This window comes from Cheilinus undulatus, linkage group 21 (assembly GCF_018320785.1).
Source record: "Cheilinus undulatus linkage group 21, ASM1832078v1, whole genome shotgun sequence".
In the NCBI taxonomy this organism is placed as follows: domain Eukaryota; kingdom Metazoa; phylum Chordata; class Actinopteri; order Labriformes; family Labridae; genus Cheilinus; species Cheilinus undulatus.
Genome location: NC_054885.1, coordinates 7,697,276 through 7,705,703, shown reverse-complemented (window position 1 = coordinate 7,705,703; position 8,428 = coordinate 7,697,276).

Here is an 8,428-nt window from a genome sequence, read left to right as displayed (position 1 = left end):
AAACTCAGACTGAACAATTAAAAAAAATCTCAGCTTTTTGCCTTTCAGAGGGGGTTCCCAAACTTTTCAGCCCACATTTCCCAAACAGGGGAGCCTCGCTGTCCCCTTTGCCTCTGTCCTCTTTCTGCATCTCCAGCTTCTTTCACTCAATTCAGTTCAATTCTATTGGCTTGTTTTGGCATGGAAAACATAATCAGTTTCATTACCAAAGCAATGTACAGATTTGTAATATATGAATAACAAAAACAAGCATTATAATTGGTATATTTTCTCTGCATCTACCTCTTCTCTCTTTCTAATCCCCCCTTTTTCTTTCTGCATATACTTCTCTCTGCATCTCTCTTTTTCTCTTTCTGCATATCACTCCTTTCTATGCATCTCCCTCCTTTGTCGGTGAATCTTCCAGCTCTCTCTTTCTGCACCTCCCTTTTCTCTTTGTATTTCCATCTTTTCTTAAATATCTTCCTTCTCTCTGCAGTTCTCTTTTATTACACCCCCTCTTTTCTCTTTCTGCATCACCCTGCAATTTCTTTGCATCTAACCCTCCTCACTGCATCTCCCTTTCTATTTGCATCTTCCTCCTTTTTCTTTCTGCTTCTCCCTCTTCTCTCTTTCTGCATCATTCTCTTCTCTCCTTATCTCTCTCCTCTTTTGCTCTGCATCTTCCTCCTCTCTTTTCTGCATCTCCCTCCTTTTCCTGCTGTCTCTCTTTCTGCATTTGTCTTGTCTCTTTGCGTCTATATCATTTCTCTCTCTGCATGTCCCACCTTTCTTTGTGCATCTCTCTTTTCTCTGCGTCTCCCCTCTGCTTTTCCCTCCTCTCTTTCTACGTCTCCCTCCTCTCTCTTTCTGCATCGTCCTCTCTTCATCTCTCTCTGCATCTCTGCATCTCCTCTCTTCTATTTTTCACTCCTTTGTCTTTCTGCATCTACCTCCCCTCTGCTTTTCCCTCCTCTCATTTTCTGCATCTTTGACTCTTTCTTCCTGCATTTCCCTTTTGTCCCTGCATCTCCTTTTTGTGTCTCCCTCTTCTCTCTCAAGCTTTTCTTTTTCTCTGCATCTCCCTCCCATCTCTTTCTGACTCTTCTGTCTGTATCCCCCTCTTTTCTTTCTCTGCATCCCCCTCTTTTCTTTCTCTGCATCTCCCTCCCCTCTCTTTCTGTCTCTTCTTTCTGTATCCCCCTCTTTTCTTTCTCTGCATCCCCCTCTTTTCTTTCTCTGCATCTCCCTCCCCTCTCTTTCTGTCTCTTCTTTCTGTATCCCCCTCTTTTCTTTCTCTGCTTCTCCTGTTCGTCTTTGTTTTTCCTTTTTGTCGCTCATGTTGAATTAATGTCGGGTTCTTCATCAGTATTATAACAGAGATAAAGGTCTAGACTTGCCCTCTTTGCAAAGTGGTTTCTTGAGATCACACTGGCCATTAATTGGTGCTATAAATATAAAGATTGACTGATTTTTCCATTTACTAGTGCTGCTCTCTATCATTGAAAAGCTTTTAAGAATGATACACCACCCAGAATGCATTTCAACAATGGCAGCCTATTTTTAATTTGTCAAATTTTGTCAAAAGAACAGCTTGCCCTTTTTTGGGCAAGACACAGGGTACACCTGGACTCCATATAGAGACTAACAAGCAATCCCAATCCCACCTATGGGCAATTAAGAGTTCCCAAATAATTCAATGAGGATGTTTTTGGACTGTGGGAGGAAGCTGGAATACCCAGAGAGAACCCACCATGCATAGTAATATTATCATTATTATTATTATTACCACTATTGTTACTGATGCATTCATGTGTCAGTAGGATTTTTCTGCTCTGGTTGATCTCTGATGTTGAATTATTACAGATTTTTTGTTCATAGTTCAGATAAACTTCACCGTTTTATGATTGCCTGCAGCGTTTAGGAGGTTTCACTTCCATGGAAGTTCACGTCAACTCTTAAACACTGGGACGAACATGGAGAGGGGCTGGGACAAAGGAAAATAACTCAGAACGGCACGAATTCCCGGTACAAGGCTGTGAGTTAACCCCCTGCCCGTGCTTTTGCGTGTACTTGTGTATGTTTTTGTGAGTGTGTTTGTGTAGTTCCACAGAAAGCGGACTTACCGTCACGTTCGGTGACTCATACGTGACTCATGACGTGTGGGCGGGCGTGAGCGCGAGCGCTGTTGTTTTTCCCGCTCCCTTCCTCAGCTCCACGCGCCACAGCAGGAGTATCCGGGCAGATAATCAGTCACATGACAACAGTGTTTCTTGTGGAGGGATAACTTTCTCTTTACGGGAATAACGAGCCGTTCTTCCCTTTCATTTTAAACGGATTGTTCCGGTAAAAGGCTCGATGTACAACGGCTATAAACACATTAACTGATGGTGAGTCATCACCGATATCAGATGATATTCACGGGAGGATGACTGCAGAAAACAGCAGCCAGTTTGAGATAAAATACGGTTTATATTTCAGGGTAATCTTTAAAGTTTACACTAAACACCATCACCGCACTAGTCAGAGCCCTAAAGCTGCAGAAGGAAAATTAAAGGAGCACTATCTACAACACTTCTGCTCATTTATTCAGCTAACTTCAGCTTTGTTTAACACAATAGTGTTCATGTTTCCAGTGGCAGTTTTAGCAATTTGGAGGCCCAGGGCAATGACCAGTATGAGGCCCCTTCCTCCTCTTTAAAAAAAAAAAAAAAAAGTATCACAGCAAGTCAACAAAATATCTTGAAGCGTCTCTTTTTTGGTGACAAAGTCCGAGGACTAAAGGAAAGACCAGGACCTTAAATGTAAATGCCCAACTGTAGGAGCTCATGAATTAACATGTCTCTAGTCCAGGGTTTTCAACTTATCCAGCAAAGTAGGGACCCACATTTCTGATTTTTATGAAATTAATTCAACAGAAAAATGTGGAAATGTGGACCTTGGAAGGAACACCACAAAAAGCTGAACAAACTTTCTAATACTTTGGAAGGACATGCATGCTAATATTTAATTTCACTTTTACCATTATAACACATTTCGGTTGTTTTTTTTTTTAAAGGTGACAATAGATTTACAAATTATCTTATGAAACTAACTTTCTTGAAAATATTTCCATCCAAGATAACAGGATAAATCTCAAAGAAAACAATCAGAATTTGCAAGTTTTTGTTTAATGCCATCATTTGACAGAGGAAGGACAGTGGATAGACTCAGAAACAGGGAAGAGAGCAGGGAGTAAAGGGCCTCAGGCTGGATTCGAACCTGGGCCGCCCACGTCCATGGGTAGCACCTTAAACCACTCAACCATGTGCACAACCCTTCAGTGCAATTTGATGGTCAGTGTGTCAAAACAAATATTCTCATTGCCCAACATCTCAATTGAAAAGTTATTAAGACAGTGCTTATAAAAGATATTCACCCCTCGTATGTTTCAATCAATATAATTTGGATTTTTTTAATATAAAAAAGACTAGAAAAACTCTTTAATGTCAAAATGAAAACTGATTTCTACAATGTAATGTTGATTAAACAAATTTAAATAATGTCAAATTAAGTGACTGCATAAATATTCACGCCCTTTAAAGTGACTGACCTAATTCTACAGAGGTCAAGCCAATTTGTGCTAATAGTCTCACTGTTAGTGAAATCACCCAAGTGCAGTGAATGTGTCTCAAGTGATTGTGATATAACGACAAAAGTGTCTGGATGCTCCAGTCACTGGTTAAATAGTATTCCTGGCTACCATTACACTATGAAGACAAAAGAACACTCTAAGCAAAGTCAGGAGATGGATACAAAAACATTTCCAAGGCACTGAACATCCCCTAGAGTTTAAGGGGAAAGAAAGTTCTTTGGTCTGATGAGACCAAAATGGAGCTTTTTGGCCATCAGACAAGATGCCAAACACTGCACATCACCACAAACACACCATCCCCACTGTGAAGCACAGTGGTGGCAGCATCATGCTGTGGGGATGCTTCTCAGCAGCCAGCACTGGAAGGCTTATCAAGGTAGAGGGGAAAATGAATGTGGTAGAATATCGACAGGACAATCCTGGGAGAAGATTAATTTTCCAGCAAGACTATGATGTGAAGTAACGGAGAAAGCTACACAGAAATGTTTTAAAAATAACAAAAGGGGAATGTTCTGGAGTGGCCTAGTCAAAGCCCAGACCTCAATCCAAGAGAGAATTTGTGGCTGGGTTTGAAAAGGGCTGTTTACGCCAAATGACATTGACCATGTTTGATTGATAAAATCACTTAAAAGTGGGGGAATACTTTTTATAGCCACTGTATCTTAAAAACTCAGTGTATTGGCTGATCTATAATGGCTACATTTTAAAGGCGGCTCAGAGTATTTGGCCTCAGTCCCCTTCCTCTAATGGTAAAACCGCTTACGTCTGTATGATAAACATCATTTGAGCTTCCAACCTTGACTGTGACGTCACGGGTGGGCCTGCTGTCACAAACTCATCAGCAGCAGCAGCATCATCAGCTTTACAGCCCTCTCAGTAGAAACGGTTGCCATGACATCCAGTGCCTGTAAGTGATGCAAGTGTTCCAGATGCCGTGAGATCATGAAGTGAATTAATTAATCTGTACATTTAAACACTAAAGTCTTAATGATGGAAAGAGAACTTGGCTGCAGACTTCTTCTTTTGAAAAGGGGGGTCTCTCAAAAGTTAGTCTGACAGGTGAAAGTTCAACTAGTGTCAGTAAGATTGTGTAACTACACTAGGAGAGTTTTGAACAACATACTCCAGTCCGATATAAATAACCCTGTTCCTCTGCTCTGCAGTGTCTTTAGCATGTGAAGATGTTCAGTGTGTGTTTTTATCAGTTTAGTTTCACATTTGTCTCAAACAGGCCTGGAGGAGGAGGAGGGGGGTGTGCTTCATTTCCATTTCAGATTTTGATCTTTGCTCCTTTTTCTTCTTTTTCTTCTGTTACATAAAAATCCAGCACACATACTCGTGTTCAGGCTGCACTTTATTAAACAGTTTTTTTATCCACAGAAGACAGAAAAGTTGCTATACTTGTTGTATTTGTGGTTTGCATTTAACTCACGTTGTTCTGTACAATACATAAGAAGGTTTGGAGTTCAGGGGACACCAGTGACAAGGAAGATTTCTAATGGGCAGAGAACCAGACTCTTGTTTAACAAGCATTGATAAAGTTGTATTCGAGTTGTAAAGGGGTGAAGAGAAATGTTGAAAAAATGAAGAGGGAGATGCTGAAAGATAAAATGAGATTTGGAAGGAAGAGAAAAGAGGAAGATTCATACAGAGAAAGGAGATCAGTGCAGAAATAGAAGGGGAGAGGGAGATGCAGAAAGACTAAAAGAAGCAATGAGAGAGAAAAGAGGAAGGTGCAAAAGGAGAGGGAAGAAGGAAGCAAAAAGAGAGAAGAGCGAGATGAAAGGGAGAAGACAGAGATGCAGAAAGAGAGAAGACAGATGCAGAAAGAGAACAAGGGTGGATATAGAGACAAGAGGGAGATGCAGAAAGAAGGAAGAGGGAGATGCAAGGAGAGTAGAGGGAGATACAGAAAGAGAGAAGAGAGAGATGAAAGGAGAGGAGAGGGAGATGAAGGAAAAGATGAGGGACATGCAGAGAGAAGAGGGAGATGCAGGAAGAGAGAAGGAGATGCAGAAAGAAGAGGGAGATGCAGAGAGAGACAAGAGGGAGATGCAAGGAGAGAAGACAGAGAGAGGCAGAAAGAGAGAAGAGGGAAAGATGAAAGGAGAGGAGAGGGAGATGCAGAAAGAGAGAAGAGGGAGATGCAGAGAGAGAGAGAAAAAGGAGATGCAGATGGAGAGAAGAGGAAGATGCAAGGAGAGTAGAGGAAGATGCAGAAAGAGAGAAGAGAGATGAAAGAAAAGAGGGAAATGCAGAGACAAGAGGAAGATGCAAGGAGAGTAGAGGGAGATGCAGAAAGAGAGAATAGGGAGATGCAGAGAGAGAGAAGAGGGAGATGCAGAGAGAGAAGGGGAAGGTGCAGAGAGAGAAGAGAGAGATGAAGGAAAAGATGAGGGACATGTAGGGAGAAGAGGGAGATGCAAGGAGAGTAGAGGGAGATGCAGAAAGAGAGAAAAAAGAGATGAAAGGGGAAAAGAGGGAAATGCAGAAAGAGAGAAGGAGATGCAGAAAGAAGAGGGAGATGTAGAGAAAGACAAGAGGGAGATGCAAGGAGAGAAGACAGAGAGAGGCAGAAAGAGAGAAGAGGGAAAGATGAAAGGAGAGGAGAGGGAGATGCAGAAAGAGAGAAGAGGGAGATGCAGAGAGAGAGAGAAAAAGGAGATGCAGATGGAGAGAAGAGGAAGATGCAAGGAGAGTAGAGGAAGATGCAGAAAGAGAGAAGAGAGATGAAAGAAAAGAAGAGGGAAATGCAGAGAGAAGAGGGAGATGAAAGGAGAGGAGAGGAAGATGCAGAATGAGAGAGAGAGAGATGAAAGAAAAGAAGAGGGAACTGCAGATAGAGAGAAGAGGAAGATGCAGAAAGAGAAAGGAGGGAGATGCAGAAATAAAGTAGTGAGATGCAACAAGAGAAAAGAGGGAGATGCAGATGGAGAGAAGGTAGGGAGCTGCAAAATGAGAGAAAAGAAAGATGCAAACAGAGGAACTATCTCACTGAACATGCTGGAATTCCCTTTAGTGAACGTATTTCTTTTGTTGTGGTTTCTGACTGGAACTGTGCTTCATAGTGCTGCTATTCCTCCCCCATAGACACTATACAAGTCAAATATCTGATAATGACATTTTCAGAGCTAGTATAGACTCGGAGAAGAGTCTCAGAGAAGCCAAAAAACATGTCAAGTGATGGATTTTGTACAGAAATGACTCTGCCAGCATGTACAGCTTGTTTTCAAACTGTTTGTATAGCCAGAATGGCCCTGCCAACATCTTAACATCAGTCCAATCCTTCCTCTTGTCCAGTGGTCACTCTCCTTTTCTTAGGTTCATCAGTCACATACCTCTCCTGTCTCGTTGTCTCAGCCATGGTATCAAACAGCACTGAGATGGCTCACTGGCTTCTTTTTAGCTGAAGGTCGGTGTATGAACTAGTGCTGTAAATCTGTACACACTTCTTGTGATGAAACTGCAAAACTTACCTCAGTTAGATAAGGCTAAAAGCAGGTCACCATGCACCCTGTGGAAATTGGATGTGTAGGGATAGTTTTCAATTTTATGATGATAATTGCAGCGTAGAGGTTTGTTTAAGGCAGGGGTGTCTAAACTATGGCTTTTGTGTTTTTTTTTTCTTACATACAAAGAGTGGGCATGCTTAGAGCTGAAATGCAGTGGAAAAAAATGCTGAAATGTTAATAGCTGAAAAGGTATAAAAATATAATCATAAGATGAAAAAGAGGTAGCAGAAAAATTAAACGTTAGGAAAAAGTAGAAGGATACAATGCTGACTCAGAAGCAGCAGGAGAAGAAATAGTCATGAAGAAGATACTGAGCAGAACTAGCAGGAAAAGAAGCAGAAACCATTGTAGACAAAAGATAAGAGAGCAGGTGTAGCAGAAGTTGCAGAAATATTAATCAAGATACAGAGCTAAAGTAGCAGAGGAATAAGCAGAAATAGTAGGCTACTAGAAGAAACTAGTGGTTTCAGTAGAAGAAGCGGAAACAGGCTAGTAGAAGAACGGCAGCAGAAGAAGAAGCAGAAAAAGAAACAGAAACAGTAGTAGTAGAATAAACAGTAGCAGAAGAAAAAGCAGAAACAGTGGCAGAAGAATATGCACAAACAGTAGAGGAAAAAAAGAAGCAGAAACAGCAGGCTAGTAGAAGAAGAAGAAACAGTAGGCTAGTAGAAGAAGCAGAAACAGTAGGCTAGTAGAAGAAGCAGAAACAGCAGGCTAGTAGAACGGTAACAGCAGGAGAAGCAGAGTAGCAGTAGAAATAAAGTAGAAGTAGCATAAAAAGAAGCAGAAATAGTTGTGGAAGAAAAAAACAGTAGCAGAAGATGAAACAATAGTAAAGGGACAAGCAGTTCTCACATATCTGTATTTGGCCCTCAGTGGGGAGAGTTTGGACATCCCTTTAATTAAGGCTATAGCTTTAAATAGCACTTAAAAGTACTGAAAAGTAGTGAACATTCCTCTGTTCCCATTCATTCCTCATTGTTTTTCTCCTTCTTCCTGACCCCCAACATAGATTCAGGATCATGTGCTGGCAAACAACTCAAAAACTGCTGTTTTATAACAAACCAAAACACCATGCAGAGATATAATGTTGTGTTAACCTGAAGACAAAAGGCTCTTTTTCTTCTAACATGGACAGTATTAATATTCTTGTTAAAGAAACAATGAGTGGGAGTTATCAGTGAAGTAAGTCTACTGTAGTGTTATGTGTTTCAAACTGCAGTTTCACATATTGACCTTGTTATTCTCCCCCCTCCTCCTCCTGTCCCTCCTCTGCACTCTGCTCTAATTTGCGTGCGCGGTC